This window comes from Tympanuchus pallidicinctus, unplaced genomic scaffold (assembly GCF_026119805.1).
Source record: "Tympanuchus pallidicinctus isolate F22 unplaced genomic scaffold, pur_lepc_1.0 scaffold1, whole genome shotgun sequence".
Taxonomy (NCBI): domain Eukaryota; kingdom Metazoa; phylum Chordata; class Aves; order Galliformes; family Phasianidae; genus Tympanuchus; species Tympanuchus pallidicinctus.
In genome coordinates, this window is record NW_026294618.1 from 46,403,423 (window position 1) to 46,423,898 (window position 20,476).

The following is a 20,476-nucleotide window of genomic DNA, read 5'->3' on the forward strand; positions in this document are numbered from 1 at the left end:
TCTAAAATAATTCAAAAAAATATTTTGTTGGGAAAACTTTTTAATATCTTAGTCTCCAAAACTCTGCTTCATCTAAATATTGTTATGAAAGGCCAGGAAGTTTGTGGCTCAGTTTCATCATGTTTCGTATGTTATTTGCTCTTACTGAAAGCAAATTGAATATTATATGTATGTGTGACATATGTACATAGAGAGAGAAATAAAGGTCAATCTTCAATCTTGAAAAGATGACAAAATTAGCAAATATTTTGCCATCACTGATTTAGCTGTTCCAACGTTGTTATATATGGTCAACTTGTAAATCTCTTTCGAAACTGGCCTTTCCGCATGAAATGCAACATGTTTACTTTGGATACAGGAGCTTAGAGGTGGACCATGCCAAGCTAGCTTATTAAAGTGGGTAGGGAAGACTAGTACTACTTACTTATTTGTATATACACACACACACACACGTATATGTAACTGTTGTCTCTAGTACTCTATAGTACTCTACAAAGAGCATTTTTTCCTAAGTGAGAATGTAGGATTCCATTGAAAGATGGCTGTCGATTATTTGTAGGCTAACAAGAAATAATTATCTTCTGTTATAAGCAGAACTATTTGAACGTGCCCTCCTCACTAGGCCTATTTTGTTTACTTAGCAATTGGTGAATGAAAAACAGGAAAATTCATCTTAGCACTCTCAATGGAGAAATGATTTGAATTATTCATAGTGGTTTGAGTTCAGCCTGGGAGGATACTGCTGTTTCTGCATTTGGGTGCAGTTGTTCATTATGTGGTCTTTTTTTTTTTTTTTTTTTTTTTTTTTTTGGCTTGCTTGAGGACTGAAGCCTGCAAGTTATGGCAGGTGAACTAATCTGAAAATAACTTTCGATTTATAATACTTAATACAGCATGCAAAGCACACTTTTATTTTTACACTATTTCTGTGCTTTAACTTTGAGACATACAGTATAACAAATTATTTTGCAGTGAAAAAGTAATGAGTGAATGTGTGCTTAGTAGCCTGTGGCAAATGTAAAATTATGTAACTAAATATAGTATTTATGAAACGTAATTTATAATGTTGTATTTCACAGCTGAGCCCATCAAATGAGCTGCTTCCACCACAAGGTCTTATTTTCCCTTTATCTTTCCTCTTCTCACCATCCTATACTCTTTCCCCATGCCATGTGTGGTTATTGTCCAGGTTCTTCTTAGCTTAAACTAGACAGTTAGTTGTAACTATCTGAGTTAAAGCTATCTTCATTCACTAGTTTTGTTGTCTTTCATTTTAGACAATTGAAGGGAATCATGCAGTTTGAACAGCCTCAGATGGAAGGAATGAGGAGAGGAACAGGTTGATGAGTCACATATGCCATGTTTCATAACCAATATTTTTAATTTAAATTAATAGGCTCTGGTTGTGACCACAGTAGATAGTTGCTATGGTTTAGCTAATAGATGTGTGTTGTTTTGTTCATGTCTTGCACATGAAACAGAGCCATTTGTGTCTTTATGTGATGAAAAGTAAATTGAGGTCTCCTGAAAATAAATAATGGTGCTGTTTATCTGCTGTAACCTTAAAAGGTTGTTTGTGGCAGTGCAGTCCAAGTATTTGAAATCATAGAAACACCAAGGTTGGAAAAGACCTATAAGATCATCCAGTGCAACCATCCACCTATCACTAATAGTACTCACTGAACCATATCTCTCAACACAAAATCCAACTGTTCCTTGAACACCTCCAGGGTCAGTGACTCCATCACCTCCCTGAGCAGCCCATTCCAGTGCCTGACCACTCTTTCAGAAAAACAGTATTTCCTAACGTTTAGCCTAAATCTCCCTTGGTGCAGCTTGAAGCCATTCCCTCTAGTTTTATCACCAGTTACACAAGAGAAGAGTCCGACCCCCAGCTCACTACAACCTCCTTTCAGGTAGTTATAGAGAGCAATAAGGTCTGCCCTAAGCCTCCTCTTCTCCAGACTGAACAATCCCCGCTCCTTCAGCCGCTCCTGTGCTCTATACCCCTCACCAGCTTTGTTGCCCTTCTTTGAACCCACTCCAGGACTTCAGTGTCTTTCTTGCAGTGAGGGGCCCAAAACTGGACACAGTACTCAAGGTGCAGCCTCGCCAGAGCTGAGTACAGAGGTACAATCAACTTCCCTATTCCTACTGGCAACACCATTTCTGGTGCAAGTCAGGATACCATTGGCCTTCTTGGCCACCCAGGCACACTGCTGGCTCACGCTCAGCTAAGCATCAGTCAATACCCCCAGGAGCCCTGATACATAATGGCAAGCGGTTCAGCTATTACCTCTGCCAGTTCCCTCAGCAATCTCAAGTGAATCCCATCCAGCCCATGGACTTATGACAGTTCAGCTGGAGTAGCAGGTCTCTGACTGCATTCTCCTGAATCACAGGGGGTTCAGTCTGCACCCCAGCCGAGATTACCAGGTCAGAGAGGGGAGTTCCTGAGGATAACTGGTCTGACCTTTAAAGACAGACATAAAGAAGGCATTCAAAACCCCTGCCTTTTCCTTATCCTCAATGGTCACATTCCCAGCCTCGCTCAGTAAAGAATGGAGATTCTCCTTAGTCCTCTCTTACCATTGATGTATTTGTAAAAGAGTTTCTTGTTCCTTTTTAACTGAGCGGCCAGGTTGAGTTCAAGCTGGGCTTTTGCCTTTCTGATTTTTTTCTCTACACATCTTAAAACTTCTCTGTACTCTTTCTGAATCGCCCATCCCTTCTTCCACAGGAGGTAGATTCTCTTTTTCTCCAAGAGCCTCAAGAATAACTCCATATTCATTCATGCTGGTCTCGCCAACTCATTTTGTGGCTCAGGGGGACAGCCAGTTTCTGTGCCTTTAAGACTTCCTTCTTGAAGACTTTCTTCATTTTAGATTGCTTAATGGTTTGAAGCATATCAGCTTAATAGTTTGAAGCGTATCAAATTAAGATGTGTTGTTGTGCAGTAGATCAAATGAGTCTAGGTTCAGAGCTGTGATGGCCAGTAAATTCAAACTGTTCATACTGGAAAACATAGCACTGGAGAGAAATGTATGTAAGGAGGAAGGGTCAAGTACTTGGCTGATGCAGCTCCTCTTTTCTCCTGTAGATCCATGAGTATATACAGCCACCATAGCAGCAAATGGACAAACCCAGTACCCAGCTTTACACTGCAGACATAGCACTCCAGGATGTAGCCACCCTTCTTTGTAGAGCTAGCTGCAGGCAGCCAGATTGTGAGGTGGATGATACTGGACATGACATCGGCTGGTTCCTCTTGTGTGTGGCTTATGCCACAGCAAGGGAGGACAACAAGCTGTGGCATTATCTGCACTGTGGACTGCAGAAGTTGCAAACTTTGCAAATATTGAAGATCTGTTTCCTACTTAAGTCACTTTTCTGAACTTACAGTGAGAACCAATCAATCTAAAATAGACTGTGGGTGGAACTTATGTGCATTTATTTTTTTCAATGTAAAATGAAAAAAAATTGCTGTGAAATTGCTTCCTCTTTGCAGTGTGAGGGGATAACTGTGTCATAGCTCATGTGGACCAGTTCTGGAACCCAGGCTGGAGGGTAGCAGCAGGAACTGGAAGCGTAACTGTGAGGTACTATTGCAGTATTTTCAAGTTCAGTTGTTTTTGATTTCACTATACATTTTCCAGGTTCCAACTGATTTTTCAGTGATGTAATTTCTCATACCTCTACAATCAAGGCACTCAAAAAGTACTGTAAAAGTGGGAATGTTTGAAATGATGCTTTGTCATTTGAGAAAACTTATAAAAAGGTTCGAAAGTAACCTTTCTCTGATTTGTGTTGTGAATGAACATGAAAGTAGACTTTTCAAATGAAAATTGGAATTATGGAGAAGAATAATTAAACTGTTGCAAGTGATGGGGAGAAGAAGAAAATGAGTACTTTCAGAGTATTAAAGATTGAAGAAAAATCGCTATTAAGTCAGTGGGGAAAGCAGTGAATCTGAATGACTTACTCTAATCGGCTTAGTAAGCAACTAGTCTTTCTCTCATCCCCCAAATAATTAGCAATGAGTTCAGTCCTTAATCTTCTTTAAATTTGGCAGAAGAGGACAAACATATCAAATCTTTAATAATATTGGGGCAGAATTATGAAATACACTTCTGCTTTGAACTTGCTTCAGAAAATGAAAAGTCATTTAGCTCTAATGCTACTGGCATAAATAGTTCTAATGTTATTTCTTAGAAAGTACTAAAATTGAAAATTAAGCACTTGGAACCACTGGTGTGATTGGTAATAAGTGATGTACTGTCTTGTGAGAATTGGACATGAGGTGTTGACATATGATTCATAACTGAAAGATCAGGTTGAGTCCACTGGAAAATGGTCATAATGGGGAAAAGACTGGTGATATATAATCTTTGATATGTTTGCAGAAAATCACTGAGCCTGAAAAGAAGCTGAAAAGCTATTCTGGTCCTGGTGGAACCAAGAATATATTTATTTGCTGTCAGAGTTACTCTGACTTGAGCTCAGTGAAAGTTTGTGCTGTGATCGATGGCTATGTACTTTTTAGGTAAGACGCCACCAAGGCAAGGTGTTGAGTTGCTCTTTCTGTGTGAGAATGACTGGAATGTATCAAGCTCTGTCTAGGGATGAATGGTAAACAAGTGGAGAGCTTATGTATGGGAATTAAGGGGCAATCTTATATGTGTGGCACTACTGTAGGTATTAACTACAGGCTGCCTGATCAGGAGGAGAAAGTTGAGGCCTTCTGCAGACATCTGGAAGTATCCTCATGATCACAGGCACTGGTTCTCATAGGGGATTTCAGTCACCCTGATATTTGCTTGAAAAGCAGCACTGTCAGACACACACAGTCAAGGAGGTTCCCACAGTGTGTGGAAGATAATTTCTGACATGGACACGACAAGGAGAGGTGATTCTGTGATTTAGGTTGTCTGCAGTGCAAGATTTGCTTGGCATATCAGGCAGTCTAGAGCAGAACATAATGTGCTCATGAGCTGTTCATACTAATTTCAGTAAAGCAGAAACGTAAGTTTGATATTGCTAACTCCTTTATGCTGTAGGTGATCTGCAAATGGATTGACACTTTTGAAAAGTCATTGATACAGTAACAGTAGGTTATACCTGTATTTGTAAATTGATCTCTGCCAAGACCCAGGCTCAGACCTCAGCAGTCTGTTGTCTACTTTGTAGCTTATTCTCTCCTTATCATCCTTTTGGTTCATTGGCCATGATATCTTAGAAAACTCAAGCACAGTTAGGGAGTTGAGGAATTTGTTAGGATAGCAAGTTTTCCCAGCAGGCATTTGTATGGAGAATTTAACCTTTTTTTTAGTATTTACTGGTGTGACTATGAACAGTTTGTGCCAATTGGCCTCAAGCTCAGAAGGAAGCAGATGATTCTCTTCAGTTTACTAAATATAGAAGTAGAGAGGGAATTACCAAAACATAACAAGGTATTCTGGAACCTGTGAAAAATATGTGCACACTGAACACCAATTGCCGTAATGAAAAATGTTTTGTAAAAAACATCTTCAAAGATAAACCATATTTCATGCAAGTATTGTAATTTGGTGATTATTAAATTAAGATCTTTATAAGGTATGGTCTATTACTTCGGTCTACCCCATAAATATCTTAACATCAATAATTACATCTTTGGATAACAGATTGAAGTGACACTCAACAGCAAATAAGCTGTGGCAGAATAGAAAGATAAAAAAAAACTTAAGGTTTAACTGGTACATGCATTCATACAATCTGGAGTTCCTTCAGACTGCAAATGGAAGATATGTTGAATCTTTCAAAATTACTGTCAGTAATTCTCTATTAAGAGAAATTGAAGCTCAATCAGCAATAGTATGTTCAGGCGAGACAGTGTTATTTGGTACATTTCTATTTTCCTTTATCTGAAATTCTTAAGGGTATTCTACTTTGATTCGTACAACAGCATAATTTAGGCCAAGATTATTAAAATGCATATTTTTCTGTCTCCAAGCTGCTTTTAGAAGGCAAAATGATTGATTTGCATGGCAAGCCATGCTGAACTTCTACCAACCACTGAGTCTTAAGTCTTTAATTTTAGGAAGGTTGCATGTTGTATCGAAAAGGAATTTCTGACACATCCATCCTTATTGGGAGATTCCTTCCTGTCCAATTCCTGTGATATGTGGAAGGTGGTGGGAGAAATTTAGAGGCATGGTTTCCTATGCAACACGATTACCTTTGTAGAACTAATTGCCCCAGGAAACTGTTGAGGTAAAGTAACTGCAAAAAGGAGAAAAAAAAAAAAAAAAAAAGAAAAGAAAGAAAAAAAAAACGCAAAGAGACCTGGTAGATGAAACCACTTCAGTGAAATACACTAGAGGTACAACATGATATTAAAAAATAATAATGCAAACTAATATAATAAAATAATAATATTTTTGCCTATGCGTTGATTAGGTGTGAAGTACTCTTGATGATTTTGAATGGTCTATTCTTTTAAATCATCACTGTTCATAATTTCAAGTATGAAGGCAGCATGTGGGCAAAGGTGAACCCATATTTACATTTTACAGTGTGAGCTGGAAGACAAGATCTGAAGATAAGGTAATAGAAAAAGTGCTGGTGCCTTCCTAAGCCAAACTTGGGCTCTCTTGTATAATGTATAACATGAAAACTCTCCTTAAAAACTGTTTTTTAATTTTTTTCTTCGAGATTGACTTGAAAATGTTAAAGATTTGTCTGCGTTCACAGACTGAAGCAGTAGCAGTTGGTGTGATGAGGGTCGTCTGGAATCTGCAGCGACAGTTCATTTTTGTCCATTCACAAGATAGCCTTCAAATATTACATATTTTTTAGTTTAATGGAGCCAATATTACAGTTAGTGAAGTTCAAAGTGCGACTTATGAGGTACAATGTATACGTTAAAAACTACTCAATTTTCATAGACTGTTTAAAAAATAATAATAAATGTGTGTATATATATATATGTATATATATGAAGCACAAAAAAAGTTATCTCCTTTTTTGGGCTAAAAATAGCAAAATCAATTTAGAGGAAATCCTAGACCATGAGAAGAAAAGGAAAGAAAAGAAAATAATTATGGTATGCCAGCTCTTAATTCAAAGTAAAAAATAAAAAAAAAATTACAGTTTTTAATGCAGCAGTTTTAATGCTGTGTCCAGAAGACAGTTGTTTTTGTAATCCTGTTCTTAGACATTTTATACAGCTGCATTTCTGAAGTATTTAAGTCATTAATGGAACCACTGAAACAGATTAAATAAAATTGCTTTCAACCTAATTTTTCAAAGTTTGTGCAGTATGCATTTTTACTTTATTAAGCTCAAGCAGTTTTGCAAACTGCTATTGTGTTACTTGGGTAATTTAATGTATGATTAATTTGGGAGACAGGTAATACTTTCACTGGGTGGACTTAACAAGTAGGACAAAGTTCCTATTTAAATATTAATATTTAAAATTTGGAAAATTATCTAATTACCGCACAAGTGGTTTTCTGATTGTATACATTATGTGAAGGAATATTAAAAGCATTTGAAGGCATAGCTAAATCATTCTGCAAGTCCAGCATTGAATTTTATATAGTAGAATACTTAGTGCTATTTTAATATTTTGTATCATTTCCTGAGACTTGAATGGAATGTCTTTTTCCAAGTTGCAGTAATGTTTATTACTCAGTCTTTTCAATGTATGCTAGTATAAGCATAAAATCTGATCAAGAAGCAGATTTTATAAAGCATCTTGTTTTACATGCTTAGATATTTTTCTCTTTAGAAAGTACTATGTTGGATTACTTCTTTTAAAAACAATATTGCTGAGGGAGGGTTGTAATTGCTACATATTTTAATCATGGATCTAATATCTATACAGTCTATCTACAGGATTGCATGTTTTCCTACCTTCCAGTTGAATGAAGGCTGTCCCTTTGGTAGAGGGAGTGTCTGCTTGCCAGCTGTCACTGAAAGTCAACTGCCTTCTTAACTCAGAGGTGCTCCTCTTGCAGCAGGCATGATTCACAGGAGTGCGCAGCAGGCATTTCAAAAGAGTTAAAATGATGCAGCTTTCTTGGTTCAAAAAGCTTTTTTTGGTGGCTTTTGGTCTTTTTAACTTTTTGAAAAGCTGAGTTGAATCATATGCTGGCTACTGAATGACAGATCTGCCTTCTGATTCAGTTCCAGGAGGGAGTAATTTTTTGTTTTCCAGAAGAAAACGGCTCTATATGAGAGGTGGAAGGGGACTGCAGATTCTTGCTTTCTTAACCCCTGGTTTCTTGCTTATTTGTATTAGAGGAACATGGAATTTATTTGGTATGTCTTTTTAATGTCATAGGCTTCTTAGAAATTATAAAAACAAAAAATTGTATATGTTCTGTAATATAAAAAAAAAAAAACTTCTTAGGACAAAAAGGGCATATTCATATTGCTGTAGCAAAACTCAGATTTCAAAATGGGGCTATAAGCTTACAAATACTTTCATGCCTGTTACCCATTTTTCCAATTCTTGAATATCTTCCACACTTAAAAGCAAGATATAACATCTGATTGTTTTTGCCTGTTAAGTAGGGAATTATACATAAGTCCAAAGAATTAGTGTTTTGTCAGGAATCCAAAGGAATATTCTCAAATAAAGATCTTTTCTTCTTTCTGTTACCACTCCTGAATCTATTCAAGTGTCTTATTTAGATTATTTGAGTATTTCATCTTTTAAATGCTTCTTCCATGTCTATACATCATAGAATTCTAATTTCATCCCATTTTCTTGTTGTTTTTTTTTTATGTTATTGACAAAACATCTCTTATATGATGCTTATATCCAGCACAAACTTCTCATTTATAAGTGGAGGGAAACTTTGATTTTAGGATTATTTTCAATCTCTACCAAAGTCCTAGAAGAAAGAAAAAGATTAGAAAATTAAATCTTGAAGATAAGGGTGGATGGTGTAAATAGTCATCCTATTCCTTGGTTGAAGCAGTTTATTCTTCTGCAATCATTGTTTTGTTCTGTGATGTGTTAGTTTTATCTACAGTCTCTGGAGTGCCGTTTGCACACCTTGTAGTTATAGTAGAGTTACAGTGTTCTGTAATATCTTTCTCAGTGACCTAGACAGTGGGATTGAGTGTACCCTCAGCATTTTTGCTAATGACACCAAGCTCAGTGGTGCACTTGATACAATAGAAAGAAGGAATGCCATCCAAAGGGACCAGGACAAACATGAGAAACTCAACAAGACCATGTGCAAGGTCCCACACCTGGGTCATGGAATCCCAGGTATGAGATGAATTCATTTATTATATTTGAATGCTGTTTTCTTGACTTTTCATGTGTTTCTTCTGAGTAGTTAATTTGGATGGCACCAAGATGGAATAAATCGTAGTTCTGCGGTTAATCCTTTCTTTTTTACCTCCCTTTGGTATTTCCATGGTCTTGCATCCCCATGTTTGTTTCTTTGCAAATTCCCCCCTCCCTGTGGTCTTCAAGACTGATCTTTTCTGGGATTTTCTTCTCCAGATTACCAAGGTAACTGAGAACTGAGCCTCTCAGCTATGGATGTGACAGGATGTTGCTTTTCTGCTGGGGAGAAGGAATTGCAGGCAAGGTTCTGCTCAGACTAAGGAGACTTGAAACAGGGTGTGTTGAGTTCCTGCACTGGAATAATGAATTAATCAAGCTGGCACAGAATTGCTGTGTGGGAATTGAAGAGTCACAGGAAAGATGGAATGCTGGGAGAACATAACTGCCTAAATCCATAATGCAAATTTCAGAAGCATGTATTTTAGATTGTTACTGAAACACAAAACACTTGAACTGATTATGTTTTTTTTTTAAAAAAAAAAAAAAACTCACTGAGTTTTTCTGTGTGCTGAAGTTACAAAACTTAGAAAAAACCTGTCTTACAGGTCTAGAAAAATACTATTCCTTGCAAACAATGAATCTGCATACATGCTGAAATCATCATTTTGAGTTTCCAAATCATTTTATGTTACTCTATTTGTAATTCATTTAAGTAATGCAAATTTCAAAAGCCTTCTCCCTTGCAGGGACATCTGGTGACATTCATATAATTCTTGGTCTTGCAATGTTTTTTTTTGCAAAGCTGATACATGAATTCACAGAATGACTTGGGTTGGAATGAACCCTTAAAGACGATGAGCCGGGGTACCTTCCGCTAGACACCAAGTTGCCCAAAGCCTGACCTTGATCAAGCCTGAGGATAGGGCATCCACAGCATCTCAGAGCAGCCTGCTCCAGTGCTTCACCAACCTCACCATAGAAAGTTCCTTCTTTATATTCAATCTAAATCTAACTTTTTTCAGTTTAAACCCATAATTACAGGGCCTGCTAAAATATCTTTTTCTGTCTTTTTTGTAAGCACAATCTTACAGGGCCTTATCTTCTTTGGGGTAAACAACTCCAACTCTTTTAACCTTTCTTCATAGAGGCATTCCAATCCTCTGATAATTTTCATGGTCCTCCTTGACCTACTCAAACAGGCCCATACCACTTTTATAGGGCATCCCAGACCCAGATGTAATTTTCTAGGTGAAATCTCTCTAAATAGAGGTTGAGAATCACCTGCTGCCTAGCTGATCTTTTGACGTGCTGTTCATGCTATCCTAACACATCCTCACATCTTTCTGCTGTATAGACTGAGTCTCAACAGCTATGAAGATACCAAGTTTTTTAGATGGGCTGCGTGAGGTGAAAGCCATTTTATCTGCAGGATCCTGTAGTTTATTCTGTTTAATACCTACCTGTTACTGTTTCAGTCAATTTTCCCTTCATATGGTATTCTTTCTCCTTTATGTTGGCAAAACCTGTCTTTTTTATTCATCTTCTTGCATTAATTTCTATTTTAGAGGTGAAATCACAAAGTTAAAATAATTAACAGGATGAATACCAAGACTAATCCCTGAGGAAAACTGTTGTAGTAATTTGTTTTCAGTCTAGCATTCAGAGCAGTTCATAGTTATTTCCTCTGCAACAGTAACTTTAGTTAGCATCCTTGGGCTCTTTTTCTAATTTTTTTTCTCTCCAGTCTTCCTAATAATCTCTGGTGTGACACCTTATCAAGTGTTCTGCTGAAGTTCAGATAAAATCTAATCTCCCTGTGCAGTTCTTTTGTCTGGAAAATAAGGTATCCTATCAAAGGAAAAAATCAGGCTAGTCTGACCTTAACTGAAGCTATTTTACTTTTTATTCTATTGTTTGTTTACCTCTAAGCTGCTACTTATTCTTTCCTTAAAATTTTATCTTAAACTAAATACAAAAGCTGAGGTGTGATAAAAATAAGAGTTTGGAGTCATTTTTTTTTTTTCCCTGATGTGGGCACAAATCAAGTTACAATTTTGACTTATTTTGTATTCTAACAATCTATCTGTATGAGATGGCTGTTTCTCAGAGTTCTGAGATGAAAATAGACTTGTAAGTAGACTCAAGTTTGTTAATATGTTTAAGCTTTGCTTGTGCCTTATCTATGACTACAGATATGTTCTTGTCTCGAGACCCTTGTCTTCCCCAAAGGTGTTCATTCACTTTGGGGATCACATGTTAATTTGTATTGTGGTATTTCTACTTCTTTCCTACTTCTTCAGATATAATTATTTGTCTGTTTGGATCTGGAGACTTCGTATGAAAGGATTTCTCCTTCCTTGAGATGCAATTAGTATGTGAACATGCAGACTTGTTGGTCTCCTTAGCAATTTTGTTGTGTGACAGGACTAATATTTTGAAATACATCTTGAAGAATATGGGGATGCAAAGAATGTCACAACTGAATATTTTCATATTAAATCAAAATGTCTTTCTGTCAATATGGCTACAGTTCAGGGAATTCCGTTTGTTCGTTTGTTTATTGCATTAAGTGGAGAGTGAAAGAATTATTTATAATAGCAATTCAAATGTTTAATCAGTGAGGCTTTGGAAAGTTGCTAATAAAATAAAGGTCAATATTCTTTGCAAACACCGAAGGAGGCTGTTACTATCATAATTAGGAATGCTCTGTGCCATATGCTGAATGCAAAAAGGCTCTCCTTGACAGTCAGAGATCACTGTGAGATTCATTCGAAAAATGTTCACTTTACCAGTTTCTGAAGGCAGATAATTGAGTGAAAAAGAAACGTGTTATTATCCCTTGAATATTGATCCAGAACACTGTATTTAGGATTGGCATCAGCTAGTGACCCTGATTTTTATTTTTATTTTTCCATTCAGCTTAGTTTGAAAGTTTTATGAGAAAATTTAATGCAAGAAAATGGGATAAAACCTCATATATCATTGTTTATCTTTTTCCTCTCTCTGTGCCCTCTCCCACAGTTCATATTCAAAATAAGGTACCTTATTTTCTCAAATTCTGGATATTTTCAGAAGATGGTTGAGATTTCACGGTGTTCTTTTTACCTACATAGTCAAAAATTAATGAATGAAACAAGAAGAGAATGGAAAAGGAGATTGTATTCATTTTTATGTCTTTCATCTTTTGGTATTCATTAATCCAGTTCATTCTTTCCTAACCATTTTTTACTCTCCTGTTTAGAAATGTTTGTGTTTAATTTGCACAGCTTAGCAAATCTCATCTGACCAGACAGAGTTTTGTGTGGTTCTTCACTGGACATTGACAATTAGGCATCTGTTGTCTAGATTCCTTTTTTAAGTAAAGGGAAGAAGCAAGTATTTGTAGTCTGTGACTCACATGATCTATTTTAGACATCTGTGTACACTGAGATGGGAGGAACAGTGGACTAGAAACACCCATCAGTCTTCATCAACTGTAAAAGAAGCCTTGCCATCCCGAACAGATTTAGAGATTGTCAACCTCTGAAGTTAGATGGGGTGACTGGCATCCTTAATGACAGTTCTTCCATGAAGCTATGTTTTTACCAAAAGAATGCTACTCTCACCTTCTCACTGAGACGGAAAATTTTCATATCCTAGAGAGAAACTTATCATTCTCACTGTTTACCACACAGTTGCAGTGTCACCTAGCTGAGATTGCATGTGCTTCTCACAGGACTGCTTTTGGTAGGACTTGTCACAGAAGGAGCTTATCAGTACTGGCACTGACTCCATTGGGACCTTTTTACTCTTCTTCAACGCACAGTGATGAAGGGAATGGAAATCTGCTTTGAAAGAACTGACAGACAGACAGGAGCCCCCAGCACTGCTTTTCTCTATTCTCATGTATTTTCAGGATTTTGCCAGCATTCTTCTTGCACCTGCAAATGTTTCTGTAGCAGACTAAGTTGATTGATATGGGAGTCCAAAGAAAGCAAAGCTTTCACTGAGTCTTTTTTCACTGTACTTTTTATCAAGAAATCAGCATAGCTGTTACAAAACTGATGTAATTATATACAACAGTAAAGGGTACATTTTGGAAAAATCCTTAGTGTCTGAACAGCTTCAAGCACTTTCTTTTGAATGTTGAACCTAAGCGTGTGCTCTTAGGCTCAGCAGTGAACTGAAACTGGCTTAATGCTCCTAATGCCTGATCCAGAGCTCCACATGACATAAAGCACTGGTACCAAGTAAATTCACTGTGCTGATAAAATTTGTTTCTAGAAATACCATCATGTTAACTTTGTCCTGGCAGACTTTCTTCAAAGACTCTGTCACTCAAACTTTTTGAAGGATCAGATATTTGATCTGCCTCTAGAATAAAACCAGCACAAAGTCATAAAGCACTTGTTGTAGTGTGCACTGGGAAATGTGAAAGACCATTCCCATAATTGACATAGTGCATACAGGTGATGTGCTAAAGCACAAGTCTGATGTAACTGTCTGTGGAGCTTAGGTTTTATCCTGTCACACCATAGTGAGTCTATCACCTTATTCTAAGGAGTAAGCCAATCATTAAGAAAAGAGATGGATGCTAGAAGAGAGAAACTACCTGGTGAAGATATTAAGACAAATGTGATTGTATTGTAACTGCATTTGTTTTTTGATTTTCTGACTGAGCGAATATTGTTCTAATTCCTGGGAAAAATGGTGTTACAGAGCACGCTTGGTCTTTGGTTTTGAAGGCTAAAATATAGCAAGCTGTTAATGGAGTTTTATATTTTTGCTCACAAGATATTTAAATGAAATCTTGAGGGTAGCCACAATCCCTGGTTAGAATCCTCCTTCCTATTAAAGATGACCTGGACAGGACTTGTTTTCATGCCGCATTTAAATTGCCCAGAGAAAAGGATCTCTGCAGAAGGCATCACACGTTGTTCTTGTCTCCCTGCCTCTGACCAATTTAGTAAAGTCACTGCACCTTAGTCATTAGCAGGAAGAGAAGGAAACCAATACTTCCCAGTTCTGGAAAAGAAAACCATTCAAGAAAAAATACTTACTGGATCCCACAGAGCAATAATAAAAAGTCTGTTTGATTGCCAACAACTTATTCCTGACTTCATGAACTGGGGAAAAAAAAATTATGTCCTCCTCGGGTAAGTTCAGTAAATTGTTTCAGGATTTCTTGGGAAAAGTGAAATCTTAAAAGGTGATTTGCTTGGAATTTTTTAATATGTATATTTGAATGTATTTGCTGCTCTTCAGTTTGCAATTTACTACCCTAAGCAGAAGCCATTGATTGGTAGCTACACATGAGCAGTTAACTTTCTGTGATATTCCCTCTACAGAGTTAGCACCTGTGTTATTATGACCACTTGGATGTGCTTCAGTCTTAATAAATAAGGAAAATCAATTTGGAAAAGCTGAACAATATAAGCGTTTCCCCTCCTAAAATACTAAATGTTAATTACATGTATTTTTATATCAAATAGGCACTTCAAGGTACTTTTTTTGTTTGTTTGTTTACATATTTCTAAGTTAGCAAAACTGCTGTACCAGCCCAAAGTAGAGATTTACTAAATATAAACTTGCTTGCTAAATATAATCTTGTTTGCTAATATGAAGCTGGACTGAATTTCTTGTATGTAAAGTTCTTCAAAACTAGATGTATAATTGGTGAAGCACAACTTCATAACAGGGTTAAAAATGAAAGAATATTGGTGGAATGCAGCATGTAATTCTGATATGGGATTTGACTCTGAGATATGTGCTCTCTGTGCTATGCCAGTTACATTATAAAAGTTATTAAACATTAAGGCAAAGAGATGAACTTCTTAATAAATAAATAAATCAGAAATAGACTGAAATACACAGTTTCAAATATTTTTCATTTTGAAACAGATAAATATAAGATAAATATCAGTACTGACAAAATTCAAAAGAAAAAAAAATATGAAAAATATGATACCTGTTCTTCTACTATTTTGCAGAATTATAAGAATAATTTTAAGAAAATAGGTCATCAGATGAGATAACTACTTCAGCACAGATGGTAATGGTAGCCTTACCAGTCTTTAGAAGGTGAACTGAGCTATGTTGCTGGTAAATTTGGACACAGTGAAAGGCATGTCCTGTCACAGGGGATATGGCATGTATCCTCTTTCCAGCATAGAAGCCAATATATAACATTAATATATTGTATATTATATATACAATATATATAATATATACAATGTATATATATAATATATGTATTTTAGAGAGAAACAAACAGTGGCCATCTAGCTGCACTGGGAACGGGAGAAATAGAAACCCAGCAAGTGAATGTCACTGCTGAAATCCTTAAGTCTCCTCGACCTTTTACACCTTCTATTTGCTGTATAGAGCCTTGAGCAAAACCAAACAGGAAAGATCTTAAACCTGTTGGACTGCCAAGTATTTAGTGGTCTCTGAGAGGCTGACAGTTGAACTGAAAACCTGTGTGGTATGCAGGACTGCTGGAAAGGGCTTTTTGGGCAGGGAGCAGTGACACTACTGCTGGAGCTCAGTTTCATGTATAGGTGCCAGGCAGTCTCTACTGTAGGCTTCGAAAAGGGCAAGTGAAGTGATCCAACATCTAATAAGTTTACCCAGTAAGGTTAGGTGAAGTACAAACTCCCTCATTACAGTGGCCGCACTGCCTCTCACCAGCAGGGAGAAAAAGCTTTGTGGCGTTTATGAAATTAGAACTTTAATTCTTTCTTTCAAATGTACTCTCAAGCCCTTAAAATATCTCTCTTCTATAGACTTTGCAAACCAATCTTGTGATGGAGTCTTGCTTGTTGTAAACTGTAACCACAAAGTTATTTATCAGAGAAAAAGATGCATGAGAAAAAGTGCTTTGTTGGCAGTCTTTCCTACTCAGAGGTCATTGTGGTGTTTGTGGCCTTTTGTTGGATTAGGGTTGCTGAAAGGAAGCTGGCTCTGAGCCTTCTCAGCCCAAAATGCCCCTGTATCCAATCTGTGAGCAAACAAAAGAGCTCTAGTTGTACAAAGTAATCAATAATACAAAGAAAAAGAGAAAAAGTGCTTCCCATATAAACTGCTAAACTCTCAGAACCTTCCTGAATTCCTGGGAAGACTTGAGTTTGGTACTTCATCTAGAAAGATGTGGTGAGGATAAAAGAGTACTGATCGTGGGAGCTGAAACATTGCACGCTGGACAGCAACAGCCATGTACTGTAGGTTTTAAATGCTACAAAGCAAAACTCAGTATTTCAAACTAGTCATAAGGGCAGCTCTGTAAGGAAGAGATCTTGGTTCTTGTTCTTTATTTCTTGCCATAAGGACAGTGATCAAGTCCGTAGGATTAGTGGCTTTCTCCTGCATGGTCAAAAAGTATTTGGAGACAATGTAATACTTTACTAGTATAATACCAATTAGATCAGCTCCGATAAATATGCCATGACTTTTGCTTTCTGCTCTTTTTGCTGCTCCCTCATCAGAATTACTCACTCTGGAAGTAGTTCTTTGTCCCTTCTTCCTCTCCTCCCAGGCTTAGCCCTGAAGCTTCCTCTTCTCTTACTCTTTTCTGAACCAATGATTCTTAGGTTAAAAGCAGACATCGGGAAATGTTTACTTTTGTTTACCACCCTACCTTTCCTTTGCATACTGTATCAAATGACATGCCAACGTGTTGGACCAGGTATTATTCATCTGATAGAGCACAGAAGAATAAGATGATGTGTGCATCAATTCTTCAGTCCTGCCAGAGAGTAAAGGCACCAGAGTAAATTTTCTTCAAATACTTTTGGTTTGGTTTAAAATGTAAAATTATATAGAAGTTGTATTTGATGTGAAAAAAGCAAGACAGAGAATCTTAAGAATTTGGATGTAATAGTGGCTGATAGCGGAATGATTAGTTTAACAAGAGTAGCTTGTCTCTAAGCTACTTAGGGATGGTTTTGACTCTTAGACACTAAATATATTGCTCTTACTAAGCTTTATTTGTTGAGCATTAAAAGTTAGAGTTGTGTAGTATCTTCTAATTCTCATGTAATTTTATTGGATCAGGCCAGCAACTAGACGTAAAAATTCATAATACAAGTATAAGAATTTTAACATTGTGTTAAATTTGTGAACACTGAAGAAACCTCAGTCTGCTGCACTCTGAAATATGTTGTTTCTCTATTCATATAATTTCAGTACCTCACCTTATTAGACGCCATTTGATGGCTTGAAAGTGTATATTACTTCAAGCCTATCCTTAGCTAAAAATTTATTGTGTGTTCGACTTGGTATGTGCTGATGATGGAGCATCCATAAAAATGCTTCTATTAATTCTTCTAGAAAGACAGTTTTGCCCTTCTCCTGTAAGTATGTTAGTTTAGAGAGATAGATAGATAAAGTTGATAAGTTGGCGAACACTATGTCTTTAGGAATTTCCACTGGATTTTCTTAGATTATAACATCTGCAAAATGGGTTTGGGGAAGCATTCTGGGACTATTTTTATTCACACTAGTAAAGTGGAATCCTTAAATTAGAAATAATAATGTATGGTATCTTTAATTAATTGACTGCAGATTAATTGATGGGAAATTAGTATTCAATACTACTTCAATACAGAAACATACTTCAATACAGAAAAATTCAGAATGTACTCTTCTGTCTCTCAGAGGCCTCTCTCTCTGAGACCTCTGAGCCTTAATCGTGCCGTGATTTGATATTAAAAAAGTCACATTTTTAGATTTATTTAAGTGATTTATTTAGGTAGAATGATACTACTATCAAACACGTTAAGCATTAGCTGTAAAGAAAATAAATGGTCATTGATGATGATAATAATAATATAATTATAATTAGTACATTGTACTCACTACTCTTGTGAGTACAGTACCTAATGGATGCAGCATTCTGGTATCATACAATTAGTACATTAATCTCAAAGATGGAGTTTGTTTCCAAAAGAGCGAAGTAGTTCCTGATGAGCATCATTCATCTTTCTGTCCAGCCACAGTATCTGAACTGTGACAGGTGTGCTGTGTTTTCCTGTGATCTGCTTCCAAGGGAGCCTTTCCCTATGTAAACTATTTGAACACTTCTGAAAGATTTTCATCATATGTCAGGACTCTAAGGGAAATGCCAGCAGGAGATGTGAGAGGCTATATAAAATATTGTCAAGCTTTAATTTTTAGACATCTGTATGACACAGTCAATTAAGGAGATTAATAATCTTTCTATACAGCAACAATCACATCTGTCCTCTGTAGATACCAGACACTCTAACAGTTGGCTCTTGGACATCTAATCCCAGCAAACAAAGACTATTTTCTCTTTTGTGTATAAACCTATTTCTCTAAATTAATTTTGATGAAAAATGAACATATATATATATTTTTTTAAGTACGGAATGGAATTTTATTATTGTTGTTTGAGAGAGGGCATTGGTGTAGAACCTGTAACAAGTTTCAGGAGGAAAATGAATTAAAATGAAAATAATGCATTGTTAAAAAAGCAAAACAAAACTAAACCCTACAAAACAAACATATAACTGTGAGTAATCTGAACAGTTAAGAAAGTTAAATTCTCCATGAGGAGAAACTGCACTGATGGCAATGGTAATGGAAGGACTGCACCTGACTTCAGAAGTCTTTGGGTTAATCAGGAACAGCCCAACAGGAAAAAGGAGAGTATGCATAATGGTAGTCCTTTCAGGTAGGACCTCAGGATGTAAAGGATGGCAACAAATTTTGGCTAAATTGGGCACAGTGAAATATAAAGATTTCAGTTTTGGCTTCTAGTTCCTCAGAAGTAAGGTTATCTCTGTTTCTGTTCCAAATTCTGTAAACATGAATCATCAGGGAGACAGTTGATTTGGGGGGGCTGCTGCTTTTGGGTCTTGTCTAGGTTAGGCCCTCATAGATGACTAAACTTGTTTGTTTTGTTGTTTTTTTTTTCTCCTAAGTAACACGCAAAAAAAGCCCTATTTATACCAAAGTAATCTTTTCTAGAAGAAGACGACAAGGCTGCCAGTTTTTCATCCCTTACTCAGAGGATTTTTAAACTGTACAAGACTCTGCCCCTGTGCAACTGGAGTACATCCTAACTTTTTGTGCTCTTTCCTGTCTTGTTGTTACATATTTCCTCACAAGCTGAAGAACTTTGCTTCACTGGAGTATACTTGGCTATTCCAGGTAATCTGACTCTAATCCAACACTCTACTAAATGATGAAATACTGTCAGTGGCCAGGAGACTCCAGCAAAGCATTCTCTTCTCTGTGATACTTGCTCCCTCTGGTGTTTTAACAGGGACAGTGATTGAAGAAAAGTAGAGGTCATGGAAAAAATTATGAATACAAGTTTATATTCACATCAAAGCAATGACACTTTTTTCTTTTCTTTAAGAAATTTGTAAAATTATAGTAAAATCTTATGGTAAAATAAAATTTTCATGGAAACACTTGGATATAATTGCAGTGAATACAAAGAGCAATGCACATACCTTCCCATGTGGCACTGAGCTCTTCTAGAAGTCAGTCTCATCTTCCTTTTAAGTAATCCTTCTATTGATTATATTATTATATTGTATTTCCAAGACTTCTGTTTATATATACATACTCTGAAAGTAATGCCTATTTTATTATTCTGACCTTCAATGCCAGAGGCCTGTGTTGGTAATATGGTAGCAGAGGTTGAACCTTCCCTCCAGTATTCCATTACATGTTGTTGCCTTTTGGCAGATGGCAGCAGAAGGGCAGTCTGACAAATTGGTGTCTGACATGGAAGTGCGAATGAAGCAAGGGTTTGTTCTTGAGTTCCTCCGTGTGGAAAAAAGTGGTATCCACTGACAATCATTGACACTTACTGAACATTTATGGAGTCCTAACAGTGAAGGTGAGCACAGTGAGGCAATGGATGGTGCATTTCAGCAATGGTGCATTTCAGCAACAGTGGGTTGTCTTCACTGGTGCAGATTTTTACAAGCATAGCGTGCAGACTCTTCTTTATCACTGGCAAAAGGGCACAGCTAATGGTGTTCACTATGTTGAAAACCATATTTTGTAGCTGAGAATTTATCTATCATATTTACTATATCAAATAGTGTTATTGTGCTATTTGTAGCTGTTGTCGTTTCTGTGGAACAAAATAGGTGGCATTACTTTCAGAGTAACGTGCTTGTTTCTCATATAGCAGTTTATTTAGATTATTGCATACAATAAATATTCTGT

The 20,476-nt window shown here is 36.7% G+C and overlaps 2 protein-coding genes across 5 annotated transcripts in view; one reads left to right on the plus strand and one right to left on the minus strand.

Annotated features, from left to right (window-relative positions):
• The window catches only part of COL10A1 (collagen type X alpha 1 chain), a 34,170-nt gene extending 26,139 nt beyond the window's left edge, over positions 1–8,031 (minus strand). Inside the window, exon 1 of the mRNA XM_052674359.1 lies at positions 7,897–8,031. The gene's annotated coding sequence lies outside the window, so the exon portion shown is untranslated. The remainder of the gene's footprint in view (positions 1–7,896) is intronic.
• NT5DC1 (5'-nucleotidase domain containing 1) overlaps positions 1–20,476 on the plus strand; it is a 118,912-nt gene that overhangs the window by 43,971 nt on the left and 54,465 nt on the right. The gene's annotated exons all lie outside the window — the stretch shown is intronic.